The sequence below is a fragment of the Salvia hispanica genome, chromosome 6 (assembly GCF_029641045.1).
Source record: "Salvia hispanica isolate PSC_SH4W2 chromosome 6, Shi_PSC_v1, whole genome shotgun sequence".
Taxonomy (NCBI): Eukaryota; Viridiplantae; Streptophyta; class Magnoliopsida; order Lamiales; family Lamiaceae; genus Salvia; species Salvia hispanica.
Window position 1 is genome coordinate 3735537 of NC_142697.1, and position 21671 is coordinate 3757207.

At 36.3% G+C, this 21671-nt stretch overlaps 2 pseudogenes across 1 annotated transcript; both read right to left on the bottom strand.

The window, feature by feature from the left end:
- Nucleotides 1–52: 52 nt before the first annotated feature.
- On the bottom strand, nt 53–14461 carry LOC148923081 (uncharacterized; annotated as a pseudogene). Its single transcript, XR_016132447.1, has 13 exons — nt 14327–14461; nt 13261–13700; nt 11888–12044; nt 11438–11640; nt 11140–11321; nt 10043–10178; nt 9784–9951; nt 7893–8447; nt 7340–7441; nt 7150–7251; nt 6963–7069; nt 1540–1733; nt 53–840 (listed from the first exon to the last, which is right to left on the bottom strand). The product of XR_016132447.1 is annotated as an uncharacterized LOC148923081 (transcript).
- A 5157-nt stretch (nt 14462–19618) lies between these two features.
- LOC148923082 (uncharacterized) lies at nt 19619–21472 on the bottom strand (annotated as a pseudogene).
- Nucleotides 21473–21671: the final 199 nt, after the last annotated feature.

Sequence of the window (21671 nt, forward strand, 5' to 3'; positions counted from 1 at the left end):
TCATAGTAAGTAGTTACTCATTACAATGAAAACCAAGGTGAATTATTATTACCTTGACACAGATATCTCTAGCTTGGTCCTCGTCCTCCAACACAACAACCATTTCTTCATTAGTAGGCTCTAAAGCTTTATTCGCTGAAACTCCTGTATTTCTTTTGGACTCTTTCTTCATTTTACTAGGCCTTGGAGAAATGAAATTGCTGATATAATCCTTCGAGATTTTGGTTTTAGAGTTAGTATTTTTTTAAAAAAGAGACTTCATCGACCTCCAATCAATAAACATCCAGAAAGGATCATAGCCCTCCTCTGCTTTCTTTAGCGAACTTGGTCTTCAAATTCTTTTTCTCCCAGTATCCATTTCTTCTGGTTTCTGTTCCTGTTGCCCGTGCACTGCACTGTACACACACTGCACACCGATTGCACTACACTGTACACACACTACACACCGATTGCACTGCACACACATGACACACTGCACACACATTGCACACACATTGCACACACACTGCACACACATTGCACACTACACACCGATTGCACTGCACACACATTGCACACACACTGCACACACATCATTGCACACACACTGCATAATTTTTTCAAATTCAACTTATCCCTATTTCTTCTGTGCACACATGTTAGTCGACATATATGCTTGAAAATATGCATGATTTTCAGAAAGATAACCACAATAAAAAATGTTACCGACAGTAAAAGGCATTCTACACTTCGTGCTTCTCTACAATCATAGGGTTTAAGAAGCTCAGCCCCGTACTTCATTAGAAATTTCTTCAACTTCTCAACAAATGATGAATCTGGGCACCAGCATCACTCATGTTTCTGTTGAGAGAATGAAGTCCTATCTCTAAGTAGTTCAAAATTCAACAAAAAAAAAGGAGAACAAAATGCACAAAATGTGAAGAGGGGTTGCTTTATAAGTGACAGATAAGCTTGCAGCAACAACATAGAGAGAATCATTTACATTTCATTGTCTAGCAAGCAAAAGTTGTTGTAATTTTAGGAAAAACGCCATTAATAAGAGAGAGAAACTCAAAACCGTTTTTTTAATTGATATATTATGTGATTGCAGTGACCAGATATTACAGTAAGCTAGTAAATTCATTGCTCTTACTCCTTTGTGATTGCAGTAATTTTTAACCAGGATAATTCGTCAGCATTTTTTGTTTTTACTAGCTCTCATTTCCTTTTTCTTAAAAGATGCTATTCATATCATTAATACCTGCCTCCATAGAACCAAACACAGTGTAAACTGAAAGGCACATTCTAATGAAACAAGAGACTATCTCTTACAAGAAAGTGAAATGCAACAAATAATTAGGTGCAATCTCAATATCCCCTGCACAAACAGGCTATATCAATATTTTAGCTTTCGCGCATGATTGTGCATAATTTAGACAAGAAGTGCACCAGAATGATTACATTTCTCTATTAACTTCCAGCTTATTTAATACTTTTGATTTCGCTTTTCAGTTGTATATTTAACAATATTACCAGAGAATATAAATTCCAGAGTGATACCATTGTAGCCAAGAGAGGAGAAAATGCATGAACAAACAGAATTCTCAAGCATATAACACACTCCTTCTGGGTCTTTTTCTGAGTTTACTGAAAAGTCCCTTCTGGTTCTTTTTCTGAGTTTATTTTCAGACTTCAGTATCACAACATTGGAGAATCATCTTCAGCTGAACCACAGGATCCCGGCAGATTATTATCTGTGAGAAAGCTCATTATTAGATTTTAATTAAATAGTGGAATAAACAAGACAGACTCTATAATCAGATTGAACAATAATATGAACTGTAAGCAGAGCCACCTCACAATAAAGCAGGGCAGAAATATGACTCTTATAACATATAATTAAAATCTCTCAAGATGGAAAATTCTGCTAATCTCTGGAGTTTAGAAATTCTGAAAAATTAAGACTAGAAGGAGAAAAGGAAATCAGCAGTTTTTGAGAATTTATGCCATATTTAGAGAGTTTCACATGCTATCAAACATTAAAAACCTTACTCTGAAATCATATATCTTGATGTATCAAACCTCTAAAAGCAGCCATTCTGCCAGCAATTACACTATTTTGCTAACCACTATCGGCTAGACTCAAATATATTAAATGCACTCATTTATCTGTGTGGGCCCTTACTCGTGTATTGCAAATAGAATAGAAATCTCTTTAATCAGAAGCATGCTCCAATAATTCAGGTAAGTTATAAGTTCATGAAAACAAACCAGATTATTACATCTTCTGGAACAATATTTCACCCATTTAGGTTATACGATTTAAACCTAATTAATAAGAAATAAAGTAAAACATATTTTTTAAAATAATAATAAAAAGGAAGTGGTAAGTTCTTCATGCACACAAGCAGAGCAGAAAGAGAGAGGAGAGTAGCCATGTTTAGGTGGTTCTAAACTAATGCATCCGAAATATCAAGGATAGTTCTAAAAGGAGGTAAGCTTTCAAATATAACAACTCTGTGCACACACGTCAGTCGACATATATGCTTGAAAATAAGCGGAATTTTCAGGAAGATAACCGCAATAAAAAAAAAGTTATCGACAGTAAAAGGCATTCTACACTATAGTGCTTCTCTTCAATTACCCAATACTTCACTTGTATTCCAAAGCTCATTGAAGAGTTTATCTCTACCCCCTTACAAGATCATTCAGACATATCGTCAACTTGCTACCCCATTATATATTACCTATGTTGTCCTTAAGTTTACTCTCAAAGGAAGAAAGGCACAGCTGCTCCTGCCTGATTCAGTTTTCTTTGGCCTTGAGCTTCATATGCCCAAAGAGAATAAAAGAAGTCTTTACTCATATAAGATTTCTCTTGTTTAGGACGGCACTGGTTACGCGCTTGGATATATACTTTAGAGGGTGTTTTGCTAAGTTATAATGTTAGTGAAAAGAGGCAAGAAAAGTTGGAACGAACAAGACAAACAGAAAATTTATTGATATTTTTATTACAACGAAACAAAAGTTAATCCTCTTGCGAGACCACTCCTCTCACGTGGCCCTAAGATGGCATTCTTTGCTCACAAAATTTTCCAACTAAGAATCCTAGATTAATTATCTCCATTCTCCAAACAAAACCTTCTTTTGTGAGCTTAATTTTAACGATGTTTTTAAACCAATGGGTATCAAGCTGAAAAATGAGCTCAACATATTAGTCGATGACATATTGCCATATGGAAGTCCGTAATAGTGTGTGAAAACTTATCTTAAATGTTCTGCATTTGTCAATAAAATCCCATTGAATATGCACACTATTCCTTACTATCAAATTGATACCACCACCTGCATACTAAGAGACTGTGCACCACAACTAAGAGCTAATAATCACGATTCATGTGGTAAAAAAGCACCACGATCCATGTGGGAAGAGAGGCATCACGATCCATGGGGAGAAGATATTCCCTTCTAATTGCTTGGCATCATTCCTTTTAGTTATCTTTCCTTTTGAATTGATATTACCTGGTTTGGATCTCCTTTACTCTTATAGGCTTACTTGATTATACATAGAACGAAGTTTGTCAAACCTTGTCCTTCTCATTAGAAAAGTAAATATACTCGTACTGCAACTCATTGTTACTACTTCCAATTCCTAAATGCATTTCGAAGACGTGAGCATGGATTTATAAATGGTGTTATTATGCTTGTTTAGTTATGATTATCTAATGCTTGTGGCAACTATTTTTCCTAAATGTGGTCTTCTCATATGCCTCATACACAATTTTATTACTCCCTCCATCCCATTGAAGATGACCCACTTTCCTTTTTGGTTTGTCCCAACTAAGATGACCCATTACTAAAAATTGAAACACATTTCCCTCTACTTTATTCCCTCTCTCTTACTTTACTCTCTCCACTTCACACACAAAATAAAGTTGCATAAATTCATGTAAAATGTTGAATTATAACTTTCCACACACTGATTAAGGATTCCAATGACAACATGTCTTTGGTTGGTATACTGAGCTCATTAAATTAATTTGTTCAAATCCACTCAAAACAATAGCTCATGGAGACAACTGACCAAGGAACATCTTCTCACCAAGTACTCCCTCTGTCCCAAGGAAGATGACCCCTTCCTTGGGCGGCAAACGATTTTATGCAATTTTATTTTGTGTTAAGTGGTGAGAGAATAAAGTAGAGATAAACGTTTCTATTTTTAGCAATGGGTAAAATCATGGTTGGGAAAAAAAAGGGAAAGTGGGATGAAAGGAGTAATATACTTGTGCTCCAACTTATTGCTACAACTCCCTACTCCTAAACACATGTAGAAAATGCGACATGGATTTTAAAGTGCTTATTTTGTTAAAATCGTGGATGTGGTCATAATTTTTTTCTAGATATGGTCATCTCATTGGCCTCGAACACATTGTTTGGCAGTGTTGTTAGGAGAACAGGGCGTACCGAGAAGATTTGTTAACGGTGCGATTGGGGGGGGGGGGAGGGTGGGCGCCACATGAATCGGGGTGCACAAATTGTTCAACTATAGCAAAACACATGAACACTTCATGAAGGAGAGATAAATGTTTGATTTAGCATGTAGGATTGAATGCAGTCATGGAGCGTAAGATTTTTCGAAAATTGAAACACAATTAATGGGAGGTGAAAATGAAAAATTAAATAATCATTAGTTTCAAAAGGTAAGGTATTAATTTGTGGAACGAGGCTATAAATTAGGTTTCTTTAGAATATTAAAAGGAACATTAATTAGGCGTAATAACAATAAATATGAACTTATCTTCTTTCTTTCCTAGCACACTAGCGCCAACGCCTCCCCCCGGTGCTCTGGCCTCGCCCCAACCGCCCCCAACACACCCTGCCGGTCACCTTGAGGTGACGGAAACCGCGCTTTGTGCGCCCAGACACACCCCTAACACCGTTGTTTGGTTAGATGGCATTGTTTGCTCGCAATTTTTTCCCACTTAATGAGAATTCTAGGTCACTTGTCTCAAAGCACAACCCAAGTATTTTTTTTTTTTAATATATTTATGGATATAGTTAGTCAATGGGTACCAGGCAGAAAATGGCCTCCGCATATCAATTGAAGGCATAAGGTGAGATAAGAGTCCTTGATTACTATGTGGAAATTTATCTTTGATATTTGACATTTTAACATCCATGATGGTGGAATTATTGGATTGTTGGGGCTGAAAGTTATATTAAAAATTTATAATACTAGCATCATTCAACCTCTGGCTTAACTCCTCTTGAAGTAACTTATGGCAATTATGTTTAAACTTTGGTACAGTTTCCTCCTATGGAAGTTCATTTAAAGGGCATGGTTGACGACTCGTTAGCACTCACTCAAATAATAAATCAGTAGCGCTATCATTTAAAGAGGGCACTGCAGTGAATGACAACTCAAGATAATACAAAACAGCATGGTAATAATTTTAAGTGGGCAATAAAGTATCTCTAACAATGCAGCCTTATTACATCTTAAATTGAAGCTTCAGGTGTCATATAGCATTCATTCGCTATGCCATGTTTCTCAAATGAAGGATACGATCACACCATGAAGAGACGAACGGATGAAGAGAGGTTGGAGAAAAAGATGTCAAAAAGGATTTTGTAACAGTAATATGGGTAGAGTCACCTAAATCCCACATCCAAGACTTAACCCTAATTTTTCATTTTCTTTTCGAGACTACACTAATGGCTTTTTTTTCGAGAGTAAACTAGTGACTGGAGTCAAATTCGCACCGGTGCCATGTAGAACGTTAAAATATAGAGACATGTGAAAAAGTATAAAAAAAATAGTAGAGAAAAGTAGTAGGTGAATCTCATAACCGATGTATGATACTTATATTCTATAACATAGCCAAGCCAAACTTGTTTCTGGTCTAAACTAAGTACTAACTTATCCAAACAAAAACTCAATTTATTTAACTAATATTTAGATACATATATATAGGCGTGAATTATTATCAGTCCCCTTCTTATTGTTAGTACGTTAGTCCACTGCACTTACTGGATGTTTAAGATTACTAAATTTGTTGTGCCAACTTGTAATTCCTGAACCCCAGTAGATTTCATTGTTTTGTGAACTATGAGTGCTGTAAATTACACAACAGATTCAGTTTCTTACACAATGGATTCAGTACACAGGTGGACTAACAATAAAAAGGGCACTAAACCTCTCGTTATATATAATTGTACTATATATATAACATGGATTCATATGTACCCAATCAGCTTACCTCAAATATAAAACTGAAACAGCTATGAAGGAAAAGTTGAACATGTGCAATCTATTTCAACCTATATGTAAGTAGTTCCAGCAGAGATAAGGACGTCACGAATAAAATTTCAAAAATCAGATATGCATCTCCGATCTCATATCCTCCATATGTAAGCCCCTAGGTACGCACAATGATCTCATATTTTTCTCTAAAGTCTATACAATATGCATCATCCATCCCCGAGGTCGGAGGTCCAACATCTAGCCGCCGCCTACACTCAAACTTCAGATATTGACTTAATGGTTCAGCTCTAAATTTTGTTTTCCCTTTTTCTCAGATTCTGGTAGATCAATAAATTAAACCAAAAAAATTTGCTCTGTCTGTATGGTTGGGCTAACGTATTTAGTAATGTAAAGTTGCAAATGATCTTGAAGCAACCACCATGGAAGAGTGTGTAACTGCAAGCACTTGGTGCACAACAATTCACTGATAGGGAGTACTTGGTGGGTAGTAATTGATTCACTGATCGAGTCCTCTCAAATTTTTTCAATCTTTTTGGCTCAGTCCAGTTTTGCACTGAACCAACAGAAACTCACACTCCTACAATAGCCTTAAAATGTAACTAAAAGCATATTTTTGACAAGTGGAAAAGACCTTTATGGATATTGAAAAAGATATATTGAGATGACTTTAACTCTGAGCTCCAAAATATCAAATGAAAAACAGATAACAAGGCCAGACCTCTTCCTTGGACGTGGCACACTTCCTTTTTCGTTTTGTTTAGATACTTCAACAGATCGGGCTTCATCTTGTGAAGACACAGGCCTACCTTTAGAAGCCACTATCTGCTAAGACCATAAAGTTCGGGGTTAAATACTTGAATACAGAGAATAAAAGTGCGTAGGATATATAAAAGATCATTTATTACCACAATATCTTCTTCTAGATCTTCGGGAACCACAGGCTTTCTCCTGCTTTTCTTCACAAGAGATACCTTCGTGAAAGACCCTTGCCCTTTTTCAGAGTGGTTCTGTATTCCATTAGGATGCTATCATGTTAGTTGGTTGGTTAAAATCATTGAGTAAAGTTCTCAGAATCTATAAAAGGTTGGTGATTACCATGACATCTTCGTTCAAGTCTTCAGCATCAACAGCCTTTCTCCTGCTTTTCTTCACAGGAGATCCCTTCATCACAGGCCCTTTCCCTTTTCCAGAGCGTCTCTGTATTCCATCAAGATGTTATCATATCATGTTAGCTGGTTGGTTTTTGATTTAGAGTTAGTGGCAAAATTTATCAATCACGGCTAACAAGAAAAGGACCACAATTGATTAGCAAGAATATCAGAGAGAATTGTAACTACCACATGAATAAAAATGATTTCATCTTATCAGACAGTGGTTTCCTAGGTACAGTAAGAGCACTATTATCTCATTGCATTATTATTTTATTACATTTACTGCACAAGTATTAACCGGGTTGACAAATTAAATGTTGACATGTGGCATAATGGATAGTGATCTAAAAGATAACTGCATTCTCTTTTGTCAGCATATAGGATACATGCGTGTATTCAGAATCCGGTTAAGAGGCATAATATTTACTAGTTAAAGACCAAAAATGAAAATTTTCTTAGTTACTAATTACGATGAGATCAAGGTCATTAATTATTACCTTGACAAAGATACCTATAGGTTGATCCTCGTCCTCCGACAAAATAATTATTTCCTCACTAGTAGGCTCTAAAGCTATATTCACGGAGGCTTCTTCATTTCTTTTGGACGCTTTCTTCATTTTACCAGGCCTTGGAGAAATGGAATCGCTGATATTTTTGTCAGCAGGCTTGGTCAACAAATCCTTCGAGGTTTTGGTTTTTGCTGGAAAATTAATGTTCTTATTCCTTTTATAAACAGACTTCATCGACCTCCAATCAATCAACATCCAGAAAGGATCATAGCCCTCCTCTGCTTTCTGTAGAGAACTTGGTCTTCGAATTCTTTTTCTCCCAGTATGCAATTCTTCTGGTTTTTGTTCCTGTTGCCCGTGCATTGCTTTGCCTGCTTCATCAGGATTATCAAAACAATGAGATGCCACCCCTTGATTTTCATCGTACAGTTCGTTTTTGGAATTTTGAGTTTCAATTCCTTCACTTAAGTTACATAAATGAGCTTCTGTTTCTAATCCTGATTTTCCTGGACGTGAAACATTTTCAACAGTATCTTTTGAGCCCTGCAAAATTAAAAATTGGTGGCAAAAGCAGGTCATCACATTTGCTCTGATAAACATTTTCAACAGTACTTAATTAATTGTGTTCTACTACAAGGAATATCATATTTAGTTAACAGATGAAAGCATTCAGCAGTGAAAGATAACAATACCACAAATTACAAAGATATCCGGAAATTCTACTAATATTAACCATATAGGGTGCATAGCCTCAAACCCTGAAAGTCTAAAACTACAGGTAGAGTTAGAAATAGATCGATAAATATGGAATATCTTGTAGGAGTAGTTAGTGCTTTCCTAGTTCTATTAGGATAGTTGTGCATGAATAGTAAATATAGACAAAATTTCCCCAACATTATGTTTCTACCTTTCATTTGACAGATATACTTGATTGCTAAATTCAGTTTGATAGTTAAATATATCCCAGGCATAAAACTAAACCATGCGTTTCATGGAGATCGTTAATTTAGCTATGTATGTTGGTTGTATAGCAGGCCCAGAAAACCAGGATAAGGCACTATCAATGACATAACTGGAGTGGCCCTCATACTAGGAATAGTCTACAAAAACTTTGTTAAAGAACCTTTTATGGAAATCAAGATAACAAAAGGCACCAACTTTCTAGTTGAGTGATATTGTCAGGGAAAGGAATCATGCAAAAGCATTAGTCATCACTTTCTAGTCGGGTTGTAGAGGTAATGCAGTACCATGATAATAAAATAAGTAAAATATTGCATATGATAGTACTATATGAAATATCCTGCCAACAGGAATAGAGATCCCATAACTACCTATACCCAACTTCTTGTCTTTCCAAATTCTTATCGGCATTCCTTACAGCCTTGCCTTATAAAATCAATAATTTACAAACAATTGTATCTGCTTACTGGACACTGGTCCAAAATATGTTATGTTGTTAACAGATTTTGCACTTTCTGAAAGCATTTGATAATTATAATTTAAAAGGAGAAACAAACTTTCTCTTTTTTCTTGAAGTCCCTAGCTATAAAAGGTATCATCCTAGAGCAAGACGCTAGACATGATAATGAGAATAAACTCTTGGATGAGGGCAGGTACCACAAGAAAATTATGTGGGTTCTGTTGTTTCAGATTTCCAGGCATCATGACGAAGGTATTTGGAATCTAATGTTAGACTGTTAGTTACATACTGATGAGACCTATTAACTGGTTATAAAAGAAAAGGTAAAGCATGAAATCTTATTTACCACACATAAATGAAATAAACAGTTAAGCTTTGGCATTGTCTACTAAACTGCTTCAGTTTAAAGTTTAAACTACAGTAAAAAAATGTAAATCTGGTAAGGCTAAGGTGACAAACCATTATGTGCTTTTGGGTTACATCCTGAAAAAGTGATACAACTGCTTCGGCATAATCCTCAATTGGAACATCTAAACATCTTACTGCTTCTGGAAGATAAGTTTTGAGGTCAGAAGAGCAATTCTTCAATGTGTTCTCTGCCAGCTTGAAAGAAATTGGTGCAACATTCTGAACAAAAAGAACAATTCATTTCAATAAGACCAGGAGACAGTAATATGGCATGCAAATCCTAGAAACTTACAAGATAAGATAGAATTACCTGATTCTCCCTTCTCAACTTATTAAGAAGGATCTTAACAAGCACCAATGAGAACTTATCATTGTCCACATTATTATGAATGATCGTCATCATAATTTTCTCCATACTTATGAAAACTTCATGAGGATGTTCAGTTCTAAAGTAAGCAAACAATATATATATCAGTGGTAGACATGAGTAGCTAATAAATATAAAACCAAATCAAAACTTTGTAAAGATGCTGGGTTCTAGCCTTCTAGGATTAAACCGGAACTATCAATAAATTCTTTCCCAGTCCAAAAACATGAAATTAAAAAGTAAAGCGGGTGAACAATTCTGATCTGGTTCGATATTTCGTCAGTGCCATAGCTTTTTTTGGACTTTTTCTAGTATCAGAAAGAAATGAAGATATACACTGCCTAAAGAATCTTTTACTCTGCATTTTCTACTTTTATCAATGTATACTCCTTAAATTCCTACTCGTCAAAGTAATTACTAAACATACACTGAATTATTATCTACATTCTCTGCTGGTAATAAGATGCATTTATTCACAACTACTGGAACTTAAAATAAACGAGATACAAATAATAAAAGCTTAACACCTTGTAAGTCACAGTTAGTTGAGTTTACTACAAATAAGAAACAAATCTTCATTCAGTACTGGCCACCATGTTAAATAATGGGAAAAGAACTTAGAAATATATTGTCTTATCTAACCATTTGATCAAGTAGAATCTCATATTTTTATTCGAAAGCTCATAGTGAGGAAGAACTTTTATAGATGAACTAAACACATTGATAAGTTGTTGTATAGGATCATATGATTGAGGTTTGAATTTTCTTTTGTTGTCAAGGGATGAACGGAATAATGACTATTGACTAGACAGATTCACAATGAAATTCTGGAAAGTTTTGCATCATACAAAGAATTTTCTCACTAACAAGATATTTTCTACAGGAATTATAGATTTTTTAAGGTATACAAAAATGTATAATTGTACTTCTACCACGGAAAATTTTATATCCGGGAATAGTTTACATGCAGGATAGAGAAAATACCATGACAGTGACTATCAAGCAACTATATGAAAATAACTATAACAGACGGCTCTTACCTAATTCCATTTAAGAATAGGTGAAACATGTGGTCAATAGTGTCATACAACTCGAGGTCCAGCATCATCACGCATGACTGACTAAGTGACATAGAAATAAGGATGGACACGGCTTTTGAATATACTCGCCCATGCATGAAAGGCAACCTCTCAAAAGCACTATTAGCGATATAGAAAAACTCCTGCAATTAATTTAAGGGTTCATCGATTAGGCATCAAAACTGGGGAAAGAGAAAAGTGAAGAAGAAGAAGAAGAAAAGATGATAATGATGAGTACTTCACGACATATACGAATTACCTTCATACTGTCGTCCCCAAATGATTCATCAGGTGCTAATATTTTTATGATCTACTGATACAAGAAGCCACGGAAACTCTTATATCTAATTTATCGTGCTTTATAAGATCTTCCGTAATTAGAGCTTCTTTAGCCGGTTGAAGAGAAGTCTCCACCAGTTTCTTATGCTCTTGAAGTGTTTTTGGTAAAAGATAATCCAAATTCTGACAGGCAATAAAATAAAAAATTAAAACATAGCAGATCCAGGAAGGGATCATCAGCCTAGGAGTAACAATGATATCGAGTTTTTAACCAATATGAAAAAACAGATATAAATGCAGAATTAAGCATACACATTCTTATAAGGAAAATTGACATTTCTCAAAAAACACTAGTACCTTCTTACTTTAGCTTGCTTCAATTTGAGAAAAAAAAATTAGAGAAAAAACCTCAAAGGGAAAGTAAGCTTACATCAAGTCTTTTAATAAGCTCTTCTGTAAAATCATAGGGTTTATGAAGCTCAACCCCATACTTCATCAGAAATTTCTTCAAGTTCTCAACAAATGATGAATCAGGGGCACCAGCATCACTCATGTTTCTGATGAGAGAATGTAGTCCTGTCTCTAAGCTGCTCAAAATTCAAAAAAAAAGAGGAGAACGAAATGCAGAAACAACACAGAGAATGCAGAAAATGTGAAGATGGGTTGTTTTATAAGTGAAACAACACAGAGAATCTATTCCTCCCTCCGTCCCCAAAGAGTATGAACATTTGGTTCGGCACGAGTTTTAATGCATAATTGGAAAAGTAAGAAGGAGATAGAAAAAAAAAGTTTTTAAAGTATATAATGGAGAATGGGTCCCACCTCATTAGAGAAAAAGGGTTTTCAAAATTAAAAAGTTTATACTTTTCAGGGATGGACTAAACAGGAAAAAGTTCATACTTTTCAGGGACCGTGGGAGTACATTTCAAAAGAGTACTTTTCTAGCAAACAAAAGTTGTTGCCATTTTAGGAAAAACGCCACTAATAAGAGAGAGAAACTCAAAATTTAATTGATATATTTACTTTGGTAAGTGAAATCCAGTGAGAAAATTTTGCAATCAAGCATCATTGAGAATAATTAATGTGTAGGTAATATAAAGTTCTCAGAGTGCTGTTAATTATCTGTTGCAGTAATCAAGTGTTCAGTACTAGGTAACAATAAGAATTTGACAGTACAAGGAATTCTCAATATATTAATGTGATTGCAGTGACCAGGCATTACATTAAACTAGTAAATTAATTGCTGTTACTCCTTTGTGATTGCAGTAATTTTCAACCAGGATAATTCGTCAGCATTATCTGTTATTAACTACCTCTCATTAATACCTTCATATTACTTTCTAAACTACTCCATAAGGTCAAACTTGTTTTTCATTAATTCAATAAATACAGATATTGTGTTTAATACAACCTCCCTATTCTGTGCCTTCATTTGTTTTCCCTTTCTCATTAATTCAATAAATACAGATATTGTGTTTAATACAATCTCCCTATTCTGTGCCTTCATTTGTTTTCCCTTTTTATCCTTTTATGTCTAATTTAAACTTCACTTATATTAAGCTGCTCCAGGTTTAACCTTCTGTGCTCTCTCTCTCTCTCTCTCTCTCTTTTTCATACATGTGTTCAAAACCTGCCTCACGTAGAACCGAACAGTGTAAACTGAAACGCACATTCAAACGAAACAAGAGACTATCTCTTATAGGAAAGTGAAATGCAACAAACATTTAAGTGCAATCTCAATATCCCCTGCACCAAGTGGCAGTTTATATCCCCCAGCAGTACTGTAACTAATAAAAGCCTTACACCATGAAAACAGGAATGAATAGGCTTCTTCTTCGTCAGCGCAAATCTGTAACTGTATATTTCAAACAAAAATTTAAGAGTCCAAATCTACTCAGTAACATGTCAATATCTTATTCCATCTTTCTTAAATCCATAGAGAAAACAGATCCAGTGTCTCATCCAAACATGTCACTTTTGTGGATGAACCCGGTCACTCATATTCATATAAGTTATGAATACCCCAAAGCTACAAGGATCGTGGTAGATGAAGGTACACTTGACCCTACCTAGCTTTACTAGTTGAATTGTGATCCCTCCTTCTTAAGCAATAAATACATGTATTGATTAGATAATAGCAATTGGTAAACCATAAAAGATAAATATGGTAAAACAATATGCGTACCGACACTTTTTTAAATAAGAACAAACCATTTTGAGCCACCATATAAACCATGCAACTTCTGTAAAAGGGACATGATTTTCATGATTTTGGGGAAAAGAATAAACAAAGAGGTGGGGGGGGGGGGGCGATAGACCAAACAAATGAATGGACATGTGAAAATAGAAAATAATATATGAAGTTTAAATATTTGATTCATGGTTGATATAAGTAACTTCATAACAATAATTTGATCTCTCCTTTCCAAAGGTATGTGTTTCTCATGAAAACCAATTTTATTCGCCAAGCAACTTGAATATTACATGGCCACCTTTAAGAAATGATTTCAACAACAAGAAGAAATGAAATGATTTCCACAGAACCCTGCTCAGACCAACTAAAATTGTGCCTAATTTTTATTAAATTGATGCAGTGAGTTAAGTCCAGAACCAAAAATTGAGTCTTGCTGACCAGTGAAAAAGATTATTTGCCTGGAGAAGCTTAAATTTACTGGATCTGCTAAATGTGCTGTGAAGTATAGAGAAGCTGCTTATCAAGAATCTCTCTTGTATGCATCACCTTTTCATCTTTCTAATGCATCTATGATCTGGCAATATTTTAGCTTTCACGCATGGTTATGTATAATTTAGAGAAGAAGTGCACCGGAATATAATCAGAGAAATATAAATTCCTCAGAGCAATACATACCATTGTAGCCAGGACAGGAGAAATGCATGACGAAACAGTATTCTCAAGCATATAACACAATTCCCTTCTGGTTCTTTTTTCAGAGTTTATTTTCAGTATCACAACATTGGACAATCATCTTCAGCACAGCTTATTGTCTGTGAGAAAGCAAAACTTAAAATTATTGGATTTTTATTGAACAGTGGAATAAACAAGACAGACTCTATAAGCAGAGCCGCCTCACCATGAAGCAGGGCAGAAATGTGACTATGCATAATGTATACCTAAAATCTCTCAAGATGGAAAATTCTGCTTTAGAACTTCTGATAAATTAAACCTAGAAGGCGAAAAGGAAATCAGCAGTTTTTGGGAGTTCCATGCCATATTTAGAGAATTTCACATGCTATCAAACACTAAAAACCTTACTTTGAAATTATATATCTTACTTAAAATCTATTGGTGTATTAAATCCATAAAAGCAACCATTATGCGAGCAAAGCAATTACATTATTTTGCAAATTATTATAGGCTAGACTCAAATTGTTTGTCTTTTCTGTTTTATAGAAAGGGCAATCTCCTCGATCATAAAAACGAAAAAGCAACAATGAAAAGGGAAAATCTTCACTAGGTTTCGCTACAAGTTCAAAACAAATTACCTCGCCTTCACAGCGAAAACTAAGAGGGGGAAATAGGGAATAGGCGGCAAAATAACCCGCCTTGACCAGTCTCAGGTGAGGTGGTGGCGGCATGTGAACTGGTTTGAGCCATCAGCAATGGAATAAGGGGTGCGACGGCGGGAGAATGGACGCTTCTTTTTCTGCAACACCAACTGTTCCCTCCATTCACAACCGATAGTGTCCGTAATTAGTTAGTAGAAAATGAGCTCCATTTGCCAAAATACGTAGAAAAGAAAAATAAGAAATAGTAAAAGTGTACAACATTTTATGAACGGAGAGTACCATCTTTTACTATGTGTTTGGTTTCTTACATAAAAATTAAAACTAGATCTAATCTATAATTAAGTTTTGAGATTATTTTAGCATCTAATTTTATGAACGGAGAGTACCATCTTTTACTATGTGTTTGGTTTCTTACATAAAAATTAAAACTAGATCTAATCTATAATTAAGTTTTGAGATTATTTTAGTATCTAATTTTATGAACGGAGAGTACCATCTTTTACTATGTGTTTGGTTTCTTACATAAAAATTAAAACTAGATCCAATCTATAATTAAGTTTTGAGATTATTTTAGTATCTAATTTATGAGTAAGTTGCGAGATAATGTTAGTTTGATTGTGTGGTTATGAGACTATGATTAATTATCACTTGAAATCTTATTAACCAAACAAACTACATATTTAATCCCGATATACAATGTTACAAACCGATCAGTCCATGAGGCAATGATGACGTTTAACATTTATCTCTGTGTTATTTTAGTTTTTATCTTTTCTTGATTGAGGACAATCAAAGAGTTGATTCTGGGTTAGACTTGAGTTGTTTTGAGTATGAATTGTATTATTGAGTGTTTTGGTCAACATTTATATACTTACTTTGGTGTTTTGACGTTTATATAGAATTTTCATAGTACAAAGTGTTAAAAAATATAAGTACATATACAGAGATCAGAACCAAACTGACACTCGGACATGAGTCAGTGGTCCATAGGATTGGACAAGAGTCAAACTTAGCATTCTAACGGTGAGTGAGTGAGTGAAAGATTAGGAGTCGCTCAGTAGACCACTGAGTTGGAAGATATTGACTCAGCGACCCGTTTATTTCCCCGTTTATTTGTCGTAGATCTAATTTCAACCAAAATTCAAAGTTATCTTTTCATCTACCTTCCAATTCTCCCCAAAACCATCCCAAGTTAGGAAAGACGATTTTTAGTCTCATAAATACCCCAATCAAGACCACAACTCAAATTTTTATGGTTTAGAAATTGATCTACTCCGTTCTACTTGTTTTAATTTGTGGTATCATAGTTTACCACTTTAATTAGATTCTTTAGTTAATATTTGAAAAACAATAATGCCAAAAATATACAGATTTATTAGTTGATTTCGAATGATAGCAATCATATTGGTCAAAAGGGGGCAAAAAGGAAAGGAAAATCCCAAAGGCCACGGTGAACACGAGTAGTGAAACTTAGGGATAATTCTTCTTTTGTTCTAGCTTGGTAATAGCATTCCATTTTAATGAAGAACAATAGATTTGTTCCCAGTTAGGGAGTGACGCATAAAGGTTATGCGTCTTTATAAGTAAAACGCATATCTGTTATGCGTCTTTATATAATGACGCATAAGGGTTATGCGTCGTCGAGTAAAAACGCACAAAATATTAGCGTTTTGGAGTGACGCACAACAATTATGCGTCTTTATTTAGTGACGCATAAGCATTATGCGTCTAATGTTAGTGACGCATAACCATTATGCGTCTTTCATTAGTGACGCATAAGGGTTATGCGTCTTCCAGTCGCGATTTAAATACAGACTCGGCAGAACAGAGGCAGCGAGCAAAGTCGCGATTTTCCATCTTCTCCGGCGCAATTGTCCATCTTTTCCGACGAATTTCAAACATATTTCGGTATTTGTTCTTCAATTTGGCTACATTCATCCCTTATTGCTTAATTTCTGTATGTTTTCCCTAATTTAACAAAGTTAGGGTTTAGGATGAAATTGATGAAATTTCGGACGATTTTTGTTGTTTTGTTGCCTATTTGTGTGTTTCACATGTATATAATTAGGAAGTGATTCAATTTTTGATGAAGTTGGATTGTTGAAGTTGAATTTTTTGATTAAGTTGAATTGAAGTGTGTTTTTCAGTTGTAGTTGCAATTTAAGTTGGATTGTTGAGTTTTTATGATTAAAATTGAATGTTGATTAAGTTGGGTGATTATTTTGGGTAATTATTTTGAACTTAAGAATGTTGGAATGTTGATTCAATTTGGGTTTAGAGTTTATGATTATGTTGGAATGTTGATTCAATTTGGGTTATTATTTTGAAGCAGATGGCATCTTCAAGTTCTGAAGAACAGTTATGTTATGGATCTGAGGATCCATCATTACTCTTTCATCAAAACGAACACATTTTAGCCTCCTTGTTGGCGAATGGCACATCAAATGTGTTTAGAGTTCGTCGGACGGAAAGTAAGGTCTGGACAGTGCAAATACATCCAACTGTGAAACATTGGCTTGATGTATGGGGTTTCAAAGGCTTGGTGGAATGTGGAAGGCCGATGAGGATAGACAACGAGCTTATCACTGCCTTGATCGAGCGTTGGAGGCCTGAGACACACTGTTTCCACCTACCAGTTGGAGAGGTTACTGTAACCTTACAGGATGTGCAAAGCTTGTGGGGCTTGAGAGCAAACGGTCGTGTTTTCACTGGCCGTGACTATCCTATCGGATATGACGATTGGCCCAGCAAGTGTCGAGATATGTTAGGATGGATACCTGACGTAGAAAATGAAACGAAGCAGGGCGGTTTGTTAATGACATCTCTTATCCACCAAACGACGATACCTTTGGAAGATGAGCAGTATGATTATGTATACATGCAAAGGGCACGTATTCATGCGCTGATCTTGTTAGGGGGTCTTATTATACCGGACACCACAGGGTGCAAGGTCCCCTTTATGTGGTTGAATGCCTTTGACGATGCCTTTGACGTGTCTAGTATCAGTTGGGGTAGCGCTGCCTTAGCGTTTCTGTATCATTATTTATGCGAGGCATCTATAGGCAGACAGAAAAGAGATGTGGGTGGACCTATGGTTCTTTTGCAGCTATGGGCGTGGGAAAGAATGCCCACATTGAGGCCATCCTTTTTTATATCGTCTATATGCACACGCCGTATACCCCGTCTGGAGCCAAGTAATGTATTTTTACATTAACTCACTTAAACTATGTTTCTTTGTTAACTTTTGACATAAATGTTTTGTATAGGTGGCACGGAGTTACTGAAATTGGAAATGTTCCCCGATATTCAGTAGCTCATTATCGTAATCAGTTATCACTTATTCGTCCCGATCAGGTGAAATTTATTTTTGTTGGGTTAGTTAATGAATTTACTATTTTCTAAACTATGAAATTAATTTTGATATTTATATTATTTTTTTGTAGTTTGTGTGGACACTGTATACAGATTGTATCCTGCCTGATTACTGCATTGATTCAACTGCATCCTTCTTGTGCGACACTTACTTGGTGTGTTGGTCATTTGTCGAGGCACACGAGGCTGGACGAGTTTGCCGACAATTAACCGCTACCAAGGTATTCCTGAGTATCGTGATAGGATGCTAGGTAATGCGGGACATTTGTCTAAAAGTCACCGCCGTGGGAGGAAGGGTGCTGATTGGGCAAAGATACATAAATTCTACATAGATGAATGGGATTTGAGACACGACAGGTCCCAATCAACTTTTCACCATGCAACGGCGTCCATGGAAGGTTCCTGTCATCCGGGCTATATGGCTTGGTACAATAGGATCACAGTATCGTACCTAGTTCAACCTGGGACGCAGTCAACAGTTGGGATGAACGAGTCAGCCTCTTCGTTGAAGTTGACGGTATGTTATGTTTTTGTATATAAAAATGTATTTAGTTTGATGTTTGTATAGATTGATTGTAATGATTATATATTTGTATTATCTAGGTTGAGGCCCTTCAGGGGATATGGCATTTGACCTCTGAACACGACAACAACCCTCGGTTACGGCAGATCCAAGAAATTGCTGTTGAGGCCCTTCTTGCGACGAACCAACCGTGAAGAGTTCATCAAGTAAGATTGGGAAGGCTATGCATAATGTATTGAGGGGGTTTTCAACAAGGAAGAACAAAGGGAAAGCTCCAACAAAATTCACGCCTTCGGGGAAATAGGTGTTTGATAGGGGCTTCATTTGTATCTTTAGTGTGAACTTATATGTTTTAATTCTTGCAATTTTAAGGTAAATTCTTGCAAATTTTTTACAAAATTGACAATACAAAGTATCGATTGTCAAATAATCATTCCACCTGGATAAAAAAATGACAACAATATTCATCTGACATAATAACTATCAACAAAAGTCAATATAATAAGTGTCAACAACATCTACCACAAAATGTTGATAAATAAACATAGTAACTGTCCAATAAGATCCACCATCAGTTTCTGCAGCAAAAAACAAACAACAACGATATTCAGCTTCGAAGCCATGCCTTCTCTTATCAGCTGTTCCTGCAAATCAACAAAAATAGTGAATAAAAAAACTAATAGCTCTCAAATGCACAACTCAATCAATGCCAAAAGCTAGGAAATATATACCACGAAATTACTGAACAGCACCGTCTGTGCAATTTCTTCGGTCATGCCCCTCTTTCCCGCAATTTCTGCAACGGCGGGGAGCTCTCGGTTCATCTTCCTCGCGGACATCCATTTGATTACATATCCTCCTTCTTCTAATTCGGCCACGCCTTCTAGGAATCAACTGCTGGGGGGTGATGCGCAATTTCCATGGAGGTTCAACCCAATAATCTTCGTGTCTTGGTGCATCAAATGAATTTTCACCATAGTACTGTGATCTCCATGTACTTAGGTAGTAGGACTTATCTATAAGGTCAATCATGACGTGACCTCTGTCTCTAGCAATTGCACAACCATGTGAACAAGGAATTCTCCACGTTTGCCACTTACCACAACTACACGTCGACTCCAGATACCTGACTTTTTGTACATTGTTGCCCTTTGACACTCCATTTTCTATTCTTCCTCGAGTTCGGACATGATACTTCCCTGTATCTCGGTCAACTACAGTAATGTAATGTTTTCGCCCCTTTGAGTCATTCCTAGCAAGCATGTCCCTCGCCCACGGGGTTAACTCACCTTCAGTGTGTTCAATTGTTGTCTTCTTCTGCACCCACCATTTCACCGTCCTCCAAAATGTCAAATCAACCAAAGCTCTAATTGGCAACTCTCTAACACCCTGCAACACGTTGTTGTAGCACTCCGACATGTTTGTTGTGGCCACCCCCCATCGAAGTGTGCCATCGTAGTATAGTGACCAACATTCTTTTGTAATCCTATCAAGCATTCGCATCGCACCACGGCTGACATCAGATAGTGCTCGACTTCTTCTGTCAAATTTACGTACCTGACCCCCAACTTCCAGGTCATGGCCTTCAAACTGGGGCCCTTGTGCTTCTTCAACACATTTGCCCTCACATGGACCAAACAAAATTTGTGGTGTATCTGCGGGGCCCTTGTCATGATTTCAGACTCCATTGCTTTGAAGATTCCTTTATGCCTATCTGATATAATGCACACCTCCCTCTCGTATTTCACCACATGAGTTCTTACATGATCCAAAAACCACGACCAACTGTCATTGGTTTCTTCATCCACCACAGCATATGCAATAGGCAAGCATGTCTTGTTAGCATCAAAACCACAAGCAACAAGCAACTTACCTTTAAATCTTCCTCGGAGGTGAGTCCCGTCTATTGTTAACACCGGTGCAGCCTTCTAGAAAGCATGTATTGCAGGCCCAAATGCCCAGAAAACATAGTTGAACACATTTGTACGTCTCTGACTCAACAGCTTGTTGTGCTTCCACTCAACAATTGTGCCCGGATTCTGTGACTGGAGTTCAAACATGTAGATCATCAGATACTCCAGAAGGACGCCTTGGTAATTCGCGAAAGAATTTCAACCCTCTACTGTTGTATTCCGGAAGTGGTTGTTCACCTTGTACAACAGGTTTACATGGTATTAGCTCATCATCAGAAGAACCATCACCATCATCAGAAGAACCATCACCATCACAGAGATCGGGTTATGGCTCCGTATCAGATAGTGTTGTTGGCTCATTAAGAACATTTGCTACATCTACCTCATCATTCAATCCACCACCAACATCAACAGCATCTACAACATCTCTCTGCTCATTCATACTATGATCAAAGTTCATATGTTCACCCCTCGTAGATGATCCAATACCACAATCAGAGCTCAAAAGTTCAACCCTCGCAGATGATCCACTACCAAAATCAACAACTGGTGGGATTTCTGAACTTCTAACAGGTGAATACTCAACAAATAATTCAATACACCCACTTGAATTTTGAGCATTGTTGAACATAAACATTACACTTTCATCATTGCAAATCACAGAACATGTATAACTCATCCCGGAAGCAAACACTATACATTGTCTCCAGAATAATTCTATAGTGTGTTGGTTCACATCTATTCTCATCGCATCACATATCATTGCCACCAATTCAGAATAGGAAACACACGAATTTAATACGATGGAGCTCCTCGCACGAGGTGGATCATAACCAATACCCATATGTGGTAGTTGTTTAACTCTACCACCCCAATAC